Genomic DNA, 6,000 nt, shown 5'->3' with positions numbered 1-6,000 from the left:
GGGGCCAGTAAGGCCGAGATCGGAGCTGGCCATGAGGCAAGTCCTGTGCTGGGGCCAGAGAGGCCGGGATCAGAGCCTGCCCAGGGCTGAGGCTGGTGCTGGGGCCAGTGAGGCTTGGATCAGAGCTGGCCATGAGGCAAGGCCAGTGCTGGAGTATCCGAGGCTTGGATCGGAGCCTGCCCACGGGTAAGGCTGGTGCTGGGGCCTCCGAGGCCAAGATCGGAGCCTGCTGAAGGGTGAGGCTGGTGACGGGGCCAGCAAGGCTGGGATCAGAGCCTGCCATGAGGCAGGGCCAATGCTGGGGCCAGCGAGGCTGGGATTGGAGCCTGCTGAGGGGTGAGGCCAGTGCCAGGATGAGCGAGGCCGGTATTGGAGCCTGCCGTGAGGCAAGGCTGGTGCTGGAGTCTCCAATGCCGAGGCGGGGATCAGAGCCTGCCAAGGGGTGAGGCCGATGCTGGGGCCAGTGAGGCCAGGATCGGAGCTGGCCATGAGGCAAAACCAGTGCTGGGGTACCCAAGGCTGGGATCAGAGCCTGCCCACGGGTGAGGCTGGTACTGGGGCCAGCGAGGCCAGAATTGGAACCTGCCATGATGCAGGGCTGGTGCTGGGGCCTCCAAGGCCGAGATCGGAGGCTGCTGAAGGATGAGGCTGGTGCCGGGGCCAGCAAGGCTGGGATTGGAGCCTGCCATGAGGCAGGGCCGATGCTGGGGCCAGCAAGGCTGGGATTGGAGCCTGCTGAGGGGTGACGCCAGTTACAGGATGAGCAAGGCCGGGATCAGGGCCTGCTGTGACGCAAGGCCAGTGCTGAGGTCTCTGATGCCAAGGCCAGGATCGGAGCCTGCCAAGGGGTGAGGCTGATGTCGGGGCCAGTGAGGCCAGGATAAGAACAGGTCATGAGGCAAGGCCAGTGCTGGGGCATCCAAGGCTGGGATTGGAGCCTGCCCAGGGGTGAGGCTGGTGCTGGGGCCAGCAAGGCCAGGATCGAAGCCTGCTGTGAGGCAAGGCCGGTACTCGGTTCTCCAATGCCGAGGCCAGGATCGGAGCTTGCTGAGGGGTGAGGCCAATGCCGGGGCCAGTGAGGTTGGCATCAGAGCCGGCTGTGAAGCAAGGCTGCTGCTGGGGCATCTGAGGCTGGGATCAGACCCTGCTGAGGGGTAAGGCTGGTGCTGGTGCCAGCAAAGCCGGAATCAAAGCCTGCTGTGAGGCTAGGCCAGTGCTGGAGCTAGTGAAACTGGGATCAGAGCCAGCCGAGGGGTTAGGCCAGTGCTGGGACGAGTGACTCTGGGATTTGAGCCTGCAGAGGGGTGAGGCCGGGGTCAGGGCCAGAGAGGCCGGGATCAGAACCTGCCATTTGGTGAAGCCATAGTTGGAGCCAGTGAGGCTGGGTAGGAACCTGCCTAAAGGCAAGGCTGGTTCAGGGGCCTCTGAGGCCAGGATTGGAGCCTGTCATAAGGCAAGGCTGGTGCTGGATCCAGCAAGGCCAGGAACAGAATATTCTGGGTGACCAGGCCGGTGCCGGGGCCTTCCCTAGTGGGATCAGAACTTGCAATGCAGCCTACACAGAGAAATATCAAAGAAAAATAAAAAATCAGATGCTTTCCCTGACATGCAAAAACTAGGAAGAAATGGGTAATAAGAGGGAATCTAGTGAAAGATAGAGCCCTATGGAGGAGCAATTAGTGACCAATGAGAGGGGATGGGAAGGGGGAAGATGGAATCTCATTAAAACAGAAGATGTACGTAAACAAATATCAATGTTAAACACTATATCAAGCATGGGATTGAGGGAGGGGGAGGGAATGGGATGGAGATTAGACAAAGGCTAATTGGATGATGTGTACTTGGATATCCACACAAATATTTTATTCCATTGTGATGTTTGATTACACTGCACCAATAAAACTTTATCAAATATAAAAAGAAATATGACTCAAAATAATATCTACTGGGATGATTCTAGAGAATGCAACTTTGTTGAGTCTTGGAAAAGGATATATTGAATGAACAAAGACTATTTTGTGTGGATATTCTTTTTAAGGATTGATAGCACAATGATCCCTTACAACTTTCTAAGAGATATGTTTAAAACACACTTTTATTTACATTAGTAGCATGTTGATTTGAACTCTCTATCTGGAGAGAGGGCTGTACATACTCTTTTCTCTTTGCTTTACCCAATTCTTCTCTTTTTCCAACTGTTCCAGGTCTCAGGACACTGGTTTGCAATGAATCCCTCTGCCCTCTGCCTTCCAGTTGAATTGTGATGAGCACTGGCAGAAATTCCAGGGAAGAAGGAAAGGATGATCAGGATACTGGTCTCTGATGTTGCTTCTTGGAGAAGTTGCAATAACCAAAGACTAGAGGCCTTATCTGGAGGCCTCTCTGTGCTAATCCTTTCTCATCTTTTCTTTAGGATGAGTGACCATTAAGTTATTTCCCTTTCTTTCACTGTTACATAGGATTAGTGTACTTCACTGCCTTGTGTGGTTTTCTCAATACACATGAATATCACAGGTTCTTAGCAGCAGATTTAGTGACCTCAGTCCCCAACCTTAGTTGTGTTCACTCTCTGACCCAAATGAAGACCCATTTTTTACTTGAATCCTTTCATTCACACTTTCCTTCACCACATTTATTTATTTTTTTCTCTTTTGATTTCTTTTTATTATACCACATGTAATCAAACAGGTAAAAACAAATGCTACTGTGACTACTGAACTTTTAGGCTTAAAGTAATCAATCGAGATAAATTTTTACCACAAACCTGTGTTAAAAATATGTCTGGGAGCTGGTTGTGGTGACACAGACATGTAGCACCAGTACTTAGGAGGCTGAAAGAAGAGGTTCTCTAGGTTCAAGTCCAGCCTCAGCGATTTAGTGAGGTCCTCAGTAACTTAATGAAACCCTGTTTCAAAATAAAAAATAAAAAGGGTTAAGGTTGTACCTTAGAGGTAGAATGTTCGTAGGTCCAATCTATAGTAACACACACACACACACACACACACACACACACACACACTCCTGGGGACTACTGATGAAAGACTGTGTTGTATGTTGTATTAATTCTGTGTTCCATGATAATAATTATGGCGCAAGCAATGTGAATATTTTACATAAATGATATTAAGAATTATTTTGTGTGTGTGGTATTTGGGGTGAAACCCAGGAGCTTTTCTACCTCTGGGCTATAATCCTATACCTATTTTATATTTTTATTTGGAAACAGGGTCTCATTAAGTTGCTGTGAGCCTCACTAAGTAGCTGAGGCTGGCTTTGAACCTGTGTGATCCTCCATCTCAGCCTCCCAAGAGCTGGGATTACAAGCTGTGCCACCACACCTGGTTAAGAATTAATTTTTATAATACTTGGATGTAAATGTATTATTGTCACCCCTTACAAATATAAAGTTCATTACATGAAATAATTTGTTCAAAATCTCATATCTAGTAAATTTCTATGCTTGTGAATGAATCCAAACACTAGACACAAGTGTTTCTTAAACCATAAGACATTATTCTCCAGAAATTTACATCAAGAAAGCTCACAGTTTTACTAGGACCAGCACTCTGCCAGAATCCAATACAATACAGGTTCCATTTGGAGAGGGCAGGCAAAGCAAAAGTCAATGCCTCTTTTGAGTTCTCACATTCCTTCTTCTCAGACATCTGAAAAAAGAAATGATGGCTACAAAATCCCTGTGGTATATTATTTATTGGTTTATTTATTTTATATAAGGCATCCATCCATCAGTCTGGGGTATGCTTTCATTATCTTTGCTTGATCTGCAATAGCCAAGTCCCAGGTCAAAGCCTGGGTCAAACAAAACAAAACCCAACAAAAAAATCCCAAGAAGTACTAAAACTGTTACTCTTTTTGTCCCTGTCCTTGGCTACAGAAATAGATTATCTAGTCCATGTGTCTGCTTCGCCCTTAGGGAAGTAATTTCTGGTTGCCTAGAAAACTGCCAAGCTCTTCTTGATCCACACATAGTTGCATACTCAAATGTCAATATTTCCACTGCCACTTACATTATTCTTGTGGTGTCTTTATCAGTGCCATGACCTCTGTAGACACAGACACTAAAGACAGAGAGCCTTCATTACCTTTTCTTGGGTGAGTGGCAAAGATGCACTGATGCCAGAATGAGACACTGGGATGGCTCATACTTATTTTCTGTCAGGCAGTGTGAGCCTCACGAGCACTATCTTTGTTAGAACAACCTTCCAGAATGATATAATTGGCCAGGTGTGGTAATACCAGGTATGTTGTAATTCCAGCACTTGAGAGGCTGAGACAGGAGGAGCTCAGGTTAAAAAATAGCCTTAGCCATAAGAGTGAAACTTTTAGAAACCTAGAAAGAACCTGTTTCAAAACAAACAAACAAACAAACAAAACATTTTAAAGTCTAAAAGTATAGCTTGGAAATAGAATTTCCCTAGGTATTCAACAACCAATACCTCATACACAGAGAAAAATTCTATAATTAACTAATAGAAGTTCAAACATAACAAACTCTACTTGAAGCTTATTTCTTTTGGAGGGGTGGTATTCTGGGGATTGAACTCAGGTGTATTCTAACTCTGTGCTACTACCCAGCTCTTTTTCATTTTATTTTCTTTATTTTAAGACAGGACCTAAGTTGTTGAGGCTGGCCTCAAACTTATGATCTTCTTGTCTCAGCCTCCCCAGGTATGTGTGCAAATTAGCTCAACTTTGAAGCTGCTTCTTAATATTATTTAAAAATCAGGGTTTCTTTTGCACCTAGAAAACAAGATACCTCCTCTTCTGGAATATTTAATAATGATTTTGTGACTAACCTTCTATCTGATTGGTCAGATATATAAAATATTTAGGCCTTCCAGATACATCCTTTCTCTCCTTGCCCCCAAATAAGTTAATATGACAGATTGATTTTTTTTTCATATACCTTTTCCTTCACTGGTAAATTTTATGGCTCTCATGAATAATAATAACTATCATTATATAACTATATATTATACATTATGATATAATTTTAATATCATTAATACAAATAATATATTGTTATTAATATGTTATATAATAGTTACATATAATACTTAAATAGTAGCTATTATTATTGTTATTATTGGTGCATTGTAATCATACAATGTGATGAAACTCACAATTATATAGATAAATGTGCATACAATACTTGGTGAACTTTCCCCAAACTCCCACCCTGCTCTCTCACCCTCTTCGGACATGCTATTAAGATTGGCAATGATACATTTTCATATGTACATCATGCCTTTTGAAGTGTTTTTTTCAGAGAGTATCCCTTTCTTCACCACCTTCATTCTTTAGGCCCCCATCACTGCCCTATGTTTTTTTTTCTTTTTTTTTCTACAGTCTCTCTTATATACCAATTTATTCCTAGCTTGCACATATGAGTAAAAACATCTAACCTTTTACTTTTTGTGACTGACTAACCCTACTTAATATATTAGTCTCCAGTTCCATCCATTTTCCTGCAAATGAATCGGAATACTTAGGAGTGGGGAGTGTCTGAGAATTTGAGTGTTTAACAGGTATATCTTGTCTTCCCAATATTCACTAACACTTAAGAACCATTGTCCTAAAGTATATGTGAGGCTTAACTTTGCCCCTCTGATACCTGTAAATGTTTGATTTTATTCATTAAATTATCTAAACCCTTTGTAGGTAAGTGTAAGCCCCCAAGCAGTTCCAAACTACTTTTATGTTTTCATTCTGTCATCACTTTCCTGATGGATCGCATGCTCACAACACCAGAACAATCCTTATTATTCTGCTCTCTTATGCCTTCAAGGTTTATTTAACCATAATCCAAAAATTATTTCTATAGAGGAAGTCATCTCAAACTCTTTAAACATTTTCATATGTTAAAAATCTACCTATCTTTCTCATCCAAGAACAAATATTATCCAGTCACCAAATATATCCTTTATTTCCAGTCATACATCAGCTCTTTATTATTTTTCTTTCATGACATTTTCTACA

The sequence above is a fragment of the Muscardinus avellanarius genome (assembly GCF_963383645.1).
Source record: "Muscardinus avellanarius genome assembly, chromosome: 10".
Classification (NCBI taxonomy): Eukaryota; Metazoa; Chordata; class Mammalia; order Rodentia; family Gliridae; genus Muscardinus; species Muscardinus avellanarius.
The sequence above is the reverse complement of the archived record's forward strand: the minus strand, read 5'-3'. Positions refer to the sequence as shown.